Raw genomic sequence first — 9,425 nt, 5'->3', positions numbered from 1 at the left:
TCTCTCTCTCTCTCTCTCTCTCTCTCTCTCTCTCTCTCTCTCTCTCTCTCTCTTTCTTCAAGACAGGTTTTCTCTGTGTAGCCCTGGCTGTACTGACTAGAACTAGCTCTGTAGACCAGATTGGCCTTGAACTCATAGTGATCTACCTACCTCTGCCTCCCAAGTGCTGGGATTAAAGGGATGAGCCATCACCTGCTAAAAAAAGTCTTTTTTTAAAAAAAAGATTTATTTATTTTATGTATATGAGTACACTGTTGCTCCCTTCAGACACACTGTTGTGAAGAGGGCATCAGATCCCATTACAGATGGTTGTGAGCCACCATGTGGTTGCTGGGAATTGAACTCAGGACCTCTGGAAGAACCATCAGGGCTCTTAACTGCTGAGTCATCTCTCCAACTCCTAAAATAAGTCTTTTAAGAAATTAAGAAAACAGAAAACCAAACCTTTAAACTCTACTTTGTGGAAGGAAGGAAGAAAGGAGGGGAAAAAAGAAAGCCCATAAAGGTAAGCTTGTAACCCTTCTTGAGTCTTATTATTCTCTCTGGTGAGTCACAGAAAGCATTGAAAGACACGTTGGAGGTCTTTTCTATTGAAAGTGTGTTTCTTGGGGATGTCCTTTAGCATACAAGGGTGAGCTTGACATGGGTAAGACCCTGGGCTTCTTCTCATGTCCAAAAAAAATAAAAGTACACCAGGCGTGGTGATATATGCCTTTAATCCCAGCACTTGGGAGGCAGAGACCGGCGGATTTCTGTGTTCAAGGCCAGCCTGGTCTACAAAGTGAGTTCCTGGACAGCCAGGGCTACACAGAGAAACCCTGTCTCGAAACAAACAAACAAACAATAAAAATAAAATAAAATAAAAGTACATTGGTTGGGAAGACACATTACACTAAACACTGGGAAAGGTCATATAGGTGAAGCTAATAATCTTGGTAACTTCAAGCCTTTTTTTTTTTTTTTTTTGGCTCTTCCATCCTTGCCTAAGGAGGAGAATCTCTTGCCCTGGGGTCCTCTGCTTAATCCCTAGAGTTATTAGTGACCACCATTCCTGCTTACTGTGGCTTGAGTATCCCCCTTCAAAGCCAGTGTTGCGAAGTCATCCTTCTGTGAAGGTCTTGGGGGTGGGGCCTTAAGAGGTGCTGAAGGTCTGGAGAGGTGGCTCAGCGGTTAAGAGCACTGACTGCCCTTCCAGAGGTCCTGAGTTCAATTCCCAGCAACCACATGGTGGCTCACAATCACCTGTAATGGGGTCTGATGCCCTCTTCTGATGTGCCTGAAGAGAGCAATGGTGAATACATAAAATAAATAAATCTTTTTTTTTTTTTTTTTTTGGTTTTTCGAGACAGGGTTTCTCTGTATAGACCTGGTTGTCCTGGAACTCACTCTGTAGACCAGGCTGGCCTCGAACTCAGAAATCCGCCTGCCTCTGCCTCCCGAGTGCTGGGATTAAAGGTGTGCGCCACCACGCCCGGCTAAAATAAATAAATCTTAAGGAAAAAAAAAAGAGGTGATGATACTGTTTCGGTCATGGATGTGTCAATCTTCATTGGAGTAGAGCTTCTTTGTTGTGAATACAAGAAGAAACTTGTTAATCAACTCTCAAGTCCGGTCTTCTGTTACAGCATAAGACACTGCTCTGTTACACTGGCTCCTACTCCAAAGCATGCCTTCATAGGGAATTCCCAGAGATCCATAGACTGAAGAAGACAACGCTCGGGTGTGGTTTACCTGACTCGTGTGCAGGCATCCCCTGAAGATGCAACAGCCATAGCCTCGCTCCATGGCCGCCCTGAAAGATGGCCATTCTCCCAGGGGGTAGAACCTGGAAGTGTTTGCCAACTCCACCTCATTTGAAAGGACATGGGCAGTGGAATGGACCCGGACTGGATAGCCCAGATCCCGGAAGAAAGATAACAGCAACACCAAGGATGAAATCNGAGGAAGATGTGGGAGGGGAGCATGAGTCTAAGTGTCCTGGGCTCCATGTGAATTCCATCCAAGGGTAAAAACGGATTGTAATAATGGAGTGTGTAGGATGATCCAGACCCTAGCCATACAGTAGTCTTCTCTAGTAGGCACACCTACAGATGGATGGCTCACAGTTGTGTAACAATGGAAGTTATTCATGGGCTCACCTGCATGGACTTGCCACTCAGCAAGGCTGACCTGACCTCAGCCACTGCTGGGGACCTCATCTGCTGGCAGCAATCTCTAATGTCCTGCCATTGCCTGGGGTTCAGCCAGCTACCTAGGGTGACTTTAATTACCATGGACCACTTTCATTATGGAAGAGGCCATACTTGATTCTGTCTGGAGTCAACACTTGTTCTGGATGTACATTCGCCTTCCCAGGCCACCCCGCATCTGCCAAAACTACCATCTGTGAACTTAAGTGAATGCTCACGCACAGCCTGGCCACGCACGGCGGAAGAAATGTCGCAGTGCATGCCAGCAGTATTAGTTATTTTCTAGTGCTGTTGACAAGACGCCTGAGAAAGGCAACCTAAGGAAGGAATTGTCTTTTTTGGCTCACAGCTTGAGGGTACAGTCAGTCAATCGCGGCAGGGAAGACATGGTGGTAGGAGTATGAGCTCTCTGGTTGGGAATCAGAGAGACAGAGAGAGACAGATATGCTGGTGTTCCTCTGGCTTCGTTTTATTCAGCCCGAGAACCTCAGCCTATTGAAGGTGACCTCACTCAGAGTAGGTCTTACCTCCTCAGCTAAACCTCTCTGGAAAACCCCCATACACGTACCCAGACGTGTGTTTCCACGCTCACTCCTAGTCTTGTCACGTTGGCAATCAAAGTTAACCACTGTCGTTTTCCCCTAGAACTTTATTCTCAGCGTGTTCTTCATCATCCAGAAGTGACTGCCTTAGCAGATGGTTGAATGGGTCTTTGAACATTTGGTCACAGCACCAGCTAGGTGGGGATGCTTGGCAGAGCTGCGGTATTATTTATCCTCCAATATGCTGTGTGCGCTCTGTGCTCTGAGAGTGAATATCCAGGTTTCTTTCACCATCAGGATTCACGAGGCCAGCCACCAAAGAGTCAAAACAAACATGATTAGGAGCCCCAGTCACTAGTGAGCTTTTCACTTCCCACCTCTGCAGCTTGGCGGTCCTGGTTACAGAGGGAGAAATGTTCTCCCTGTTGAACCGGACCTCGAAGCTGCCATCTGGCCTCTTTGGACTCTGCACCAGCAGGCAAGGGACCAGCTGAGGTGGCTGATCTGACTGTGCAGACCATTATGGCTAAATAGGATGCTGTTAGACAACACGGGTACGGAAGGAAGAAGAACGCAGAAAAAAAGCCTTTGGGCCATATTATCTGAGTAAGGTCAATAAGGTGTGTGTGCGTGTGTGTGTGTGTGTGTGTGTGTGTGGACATGTGGTCTGTAGTTTCTTTCCATGCGTAGAACTCATGGAGTCTACTTCATGCTTAGATCCACATTTTCCTTCCTTTTCTGAATCTTTTTTAAACCATCATCCTTTTCTGACTGCTTACGCTGCATACTTCAGTCTCCGGGACTGGGTCTGAGACAGTGGCCTTATCATCTCCCATACTGTCTATGGTCAAGTCTTGCAGTGATCATATGAACACACACACACACACACACTCACGAATTACACTTCTCCATTCCAAATTTTATTTAAACTTAATTATTTTCATGTATACCAAATCCCTTATAGTTGGAAATCTGGATATTTGAAATATTTTAAACAACATCTTGATTAGACATAGGGACTTTTTTCTCCCCTTTTTGGGGTATGTGGGGGTACTGGGGATAGAGCCTGGGGCATCATGTACAGGTGACAAACACTTTTTTTGTTATTTGTTTTTTGTTTTTCGAGACAGGGTTTCTCCTCCATGTAGCCCCTGGCTGTTCTGTAATTCACTCTGTAGACCAGGCTGGCCTTAGAAATCCACCTGCCTCTGCCTTCCAAGTGCTGGGATTAAAGGAGTGCTTCACCACTGCCCGGCAACAAACACATCTTTGAACTGCATTCTTTAGTCCACATTTTCCTTCTTATTGGCATCTGATGTTGATGATAAATTTGGAAATAATACACTTACTAATTTGTACCACAGAGCTCCTTAAGCTGGTAAACTAGTAACTTCTAATATTTAACAGTGAGCATTGGTTTATATGTGGCTTCATTTTTAAGACTCATGCCTCATGCATCCCAGGCAGGCCTTAAAAGCATCGGGAGCAGAACTCTGGATCCCCAGAAACCAAAAAAAAAAAAAAAATTGGGCAGGGCTGGGCGTGGTGGTGCATGCCTTTAGTCCCAGCACTCGGGAGGCAGAGGCAGGTGGATTTCTGAGTTCAAGCTCCCAGGTGCTGCGGCAACAGGCAGGTGGTGTTTAAAGAAAGAACACAAGGCGACAAATTAACCAGGTAGAACAAAATGGGATGTCATCATTTTGTGTGTGTGTGTGGAGGCACATGTACCGAAGCAGACATGTGGAGGTTACAGTACAATTCCGCAGTACTGTGTCCCGCACAGTTTGGTCCTCGTTACCTAACTAGGATGATGAGGAAATGAGAAAGGACAGACACATAGGCTTGTACGGGAAGTGTAGAATCAGTTGGGCTCTGATGATGATGATGGTGGTGATGGAAATCATGCAGATCAGCACGTATCTGTAATTCTGTTACTAGGGTGATGGAGACAGGAACATTCCTAGGACTTGATACACCAGTCACTTTAGCTGAATCTGTGAGCTCTGGGTTCCTTGAGAGATCCTGCTCACACTGAGGTAGGTAAAGAGTCAGTGACGCCGCTCAGTGGTCAGTAAAAGCATCTACCACCGAGACGGATGACCCAAGTTCAATCCCCAGAACCTGCATGATGGAAACAGAGAACTGACTCCTGCCAGGTGTCCGCTGCCCTTCCTCTGCGTGCTGTGGCGCGCTCGCGCGCGCGCACACACACACACACCCCTCTCCAAAAAAAAAAAAAAATTTAAATAAGGCAGGACGCAATCAACGAAGATACCCAATGTTAAGATGAGGTCTCCACAGGCACACAAGTGCAGGTGCATAACCCCCCCCATACAAATACAAGTGCAGGTGCACCCACATATACAAGCACATACAACCATGGGGGGTGGAGGGGGATTGCACAGTTCTTCCCAGAGCCAGCATGTCTGGGAGGATGCATGCCCAGCAGTGCCAGCATTCATTCCGCCACCGTTGTAAATAAGCAGCTTTGGCTACATTCACCTGTGTGTAGGCTAAGGAAATGCCTGAAGTTCTAATTCCTTTGCAGGTTAGAGAGTTCCCTTCTAGAGCTATCATCTCTAATAGGGCGATGACGCCCATACTCTTTGGGGGCAGAGAAGTCACGAATGTCACTTCGGTCCAATAGCTCTGTCTAAAGCCCCTGCAGCATGGCATCCCATTTGTTCTACCTGGTTAATTTGTCGCCTTGTGTTCTTTCTTTAAACACCACCTGCCTGTTGCCGCAGCACCTGGGAGCTGCCTTTCTTCCTGGCTCACTTTCCCTTTAAGGGTTGGCGAGGTTCAGCTGGCTAAGACTCAAGTGCCCTCTGGACGACTTGGCACAAGGTGAGGATTTTCCAACTTGGGAGAGAAAGAATGTTTGCCGGCGAAGGCTCTTCAAGGTAATTGCTCTCCTGGAGTTGGTGCTGCTGCCTTCTGCAGCCTTCGGGGACAAATCCTTCTTGCTCCTGAAGGGGAGAAAACCACAGATGGGCAAACAGGACTCTGGGATGAGACCTTTGAAACTAGTAACCTCTGGAGAGGAGGAAAGGGGGGGGGGGAAGGCCAGTCCAGACAAAGGCGCTGAACCACTGTTTGCCCCTGAGCAGCACTGGGCTGTGCTAACCCCATGGCCACAGCGGTCTTGAGGAAGAGTACTGGAGCAAGAGACCCACACTTCTGTGGAGGAAATGCATGGACTAAAAGTTCCACCCGGGCAGGGTGGTGGGTGGCACACACCTTTAATTCCAGCACGTGGGAGGCAGAGGCAGGGGGATCTCTGTGAGTTTCAGGTCTACAGAGGGAGTTCCAGGTCAGCCAGGGATACATGGAGAAAAATTGTCTTGAAAAACCAAGGGGCTGGAGTAATGGCTCAGGGGTTAAGAGCACAATTCAGTTCAATTCCCAGAAACCACATGGTGGCTCACAACCATCCGTAATGAGATCTGATGTCCTCTTCTGGTGTGTCTGAAGACAGCTACAGTGTACTTACATAACTTACATATAATAAATAAATCTTTTTTTTCTTTTCTTTTTTTTTTTTTTTTTTTTTGGTTTTTCGAGACAGGGTTTCTCTGTATAGCCCTGGCTGTCCCCTGGAACTCACTTTGTAAACCAGGCTGGTCTCGAACTCAGAAATCTACCTGCTTCTACCTCTGCCTCCCAAGTGCTGGGATTAAAGGTGTGCAGCACCACCATCCGGCAGTAAATAAATCTTAAAAGAAAAACCAAAAACCCCAACACAACCCAAACCAACCCAAAATCCCACACTGGGGCTTCATGGGAAAACCAGGGTACAGGATGAGGAAGTATAGTTGCTAACAAGCTATAGCTCCCAGAGGAGGTGTTCTGTGTGGGGGAGGAAAAGCAAGAAACAAAAGTCAGGTCTGAGCCACTTCCTTCCACTGAAGTGGCGCTAAGAGGGAGCAGGTGGGATAGCTTAGTCAGGAAAATGCTTGCCATTCAAGCATGAGGACCTGAGTCCAGCCCCAGAACCATTTTTTAAAAAGCCAGACCTGACTGCACGTGTTACAGTCTCCATGCAGGAGAGGTAATGGAAGGCAGCTCCCTGGGACTTGCTGGCCAGCCAACCTACCCTACTTAGTGCACTCTGGACCAATGTGAAACCCTGTATCAGAAAACTAGGTTTGGGACTGAGAGATTGTGCCAAAGTTAAGAGCACTTAAAGTTAAGAGTCTTTCCTGGAACCAGAGCTCCTTCAATTTCCACTGGCTTGTACGTGCCTTAGGCTCAAGGGGATCTGCTGCCCTCTTCTGGCACCCACAGGTACCCACATGCACACACATACATGTATGTACACCCCCATACACGGAAGGAGAGAGGGTGGGAGAGGGGGAGGAAGGGAGGGAGGGAGGGAGGGAGGGAGGAAGGGAGGGAGGAAGAGAGTCCATATAAATAGCTAAAACCAGATTAAAAAAACCAAGGTGACAGGTGATCCTGAGGAATAACATCTGATGTCATCTTCTTCGCTTCATCCATGTGTGTACCTACAGTACAACCACATGAACACCCACACACATATATGAACACGCAGGGAGTGCCAAGCAAACAGAGATAGGAGCTGGAGAGGTGGCTCAGTAGTTAAGAGTAAACACTGTTCTTCTAGGGAACCTGAGTTCTAACACACTGGGTAGCTTACATCTCCAGTTGCACCTCCAGTTCTAGAGAACCCGATGCCCTCTTCTGGCCTCTGTAAACACTTTCATTCGCATGCACACACCCAAACACAAACATACACATATAGGTAAGTTTTTTGTTTGTTTGTTTGGTTGGTTGGTTGGTTTTTCGAGACAGGGTTTCTCTGTTTAGTCTTGGCTGTCCTGGAACTCACTCTGTAACCCAGACTGGCCTCGAACTCAGAAATCCACCTGCCTCTGCCTCCCGAGTGCTGGGATTAAAGGCGTGCGCCACCATGCCCGGCCCAAGTTTTTTAAAAATATTTTTAATGGAGGGAGTGGGTTGAAAAGAAGCACAAACATGATATTGAAGTGTTTGAATTATAATAATAAATAAAATATTTTTAAAGTGTTTTCTTATTTGTTTGTTTATTATGTTGAGGATCAAACTCAGGGTCTAGTGTATACTGGTAAATGTCCTACCACTGAGCGCTCTCTCATTCTCTCTCTCTCTTTCTCTCTCTCTCTGCCAGATGTCCCACCTTCTATTTCCTGCTTCAGCTAATAGGCACAATTAGCTTCTCATTGACTGCCGATGCTTCTACACAGCACACATAAGAGATCCTGTCTACAACTATGAAGCCAGTGATGACCTTGAACTCCTGGGGACCCAGGCATGCAGCATCCTTCCTGGCTTGAAGTTGCTGTTTCCTGGCCCTTTCCTAAATCTGCTGTGGACACCTCAACCCAGGTTTCCTAGTTTCCCACTGCTGTGGTGTCCATGAGGGCATTCTTCCTAGAAAACAGAGCCTCGGGGCTGGAGAGATGGCTCAGTGGTTAAGAGCACTGACTGCTCTTCTGAAGGTCCTGAGTTCAAACCCTGGCAACCACATGGTGGCTCACAACCATCCATAATGACTCCCTCTTCTGGAGTGTCTGAAGACAGCTACAGTATACTTACATATAATAAATAAATAAATCTTAAAAAAAAAAAAAGAAAACAGAGCCTCAGTGCTGGCTTCTGCCTCCTGGTGATGTGGGGTAGGAAGCAAGAGGGAGTATAACATTCCAGGGGGGTGGCCATCTCAAGGAGAAGACAGCTATAGTTCTTTGGGGGCTACTGTGTGTGTAGGCTTGAAGCTGAGCTGAGGAGCAGCCCTTAATAAACAGGCCTATGGTGAGACATGAATAGGCCACTTGGCCCCAAAACTCAGGTTCTCTTTTTTTCTGAATTTATTTATTTGTTTGTTTGTTTGTTTGTTTGTTTTGTTTTTTTGAGACAGGGTTTCTCAGTATAGCCCTGGCTGTCCTGGAACTCACTTTGTAGACCAGGCTGGCCACGAACTCAGAAATCCTCTTGCCTCTGCCTCCCGAGTACTGGGATTAAGGTTTTTATTTTTTAATTTAATTTACCATCAGTGTAGGGGTAATACCTGTGTGTGCATGTGTCATGTAGCCTGCACATGTAGATCAGAGGACAACTTGCAATAATTGGTTCTCCTCTTCCACCACGTAGATTCCTAGGATCAAATTCAGATCCTCAGGTCTATGTGGCAATTGCTTTTTCCACTGAGCCTTTTTTTTTTTTTTTTTTTTTTTGGTTTTTCAAGACAGGATTTCTCTGTGTAGCTAGCCCTGGCTGTCCTGGAACTCACTTTGTAGACCAGGCAGGCCTCGAACTCAGAAATCCGCCTGCTTCTGCCTCCCGAGTGCTGGGATTACAGGCGTGCGCCACCATGCCGGGCTCCACTGAGCCATTTTAAAGGCCCTTGTTATTATTTTTTTTTCTCCTGTCTCTGCCTCATGGGTGCTGGGAGCAAAGGCATGAGCCACCCATGCCCCAAGGCCTCTCAATTCTTAATTATCTGTCCTTCCTCCTACTCTGGGTTCTGGAATGGCTGTGTTCATTCACGCTCAGGCAGCTAGCTCCTGATTCTGAAAAGAACGGAGAACAGGGGGTAAGACATGAGGTTTGAGCAGATTCTGCGAGGTTATGGTACCTTTTGAAAAAGTAGTCTTGGACTGGCAAGATGGCTCAGCGGGTAAGAGCACTGACT

This window comes from Mus caroli, chromosome 11 (assembly GCF_900094665.2).
Source record: "Mus caroli chromosome 11, CAROLI_EIJ_v1.1, whole genome shotgun sequence".
In the NCBI taxonomy this organism is placed as follows: domain Eukaryota; kingdom Metazoa; phylum Chordata; class Mammalia; order Rodentia; family Muridae; genus Mus; species Mus caroli.
This window is presented reverse-complemented; position numbering follows the sequence as displayed.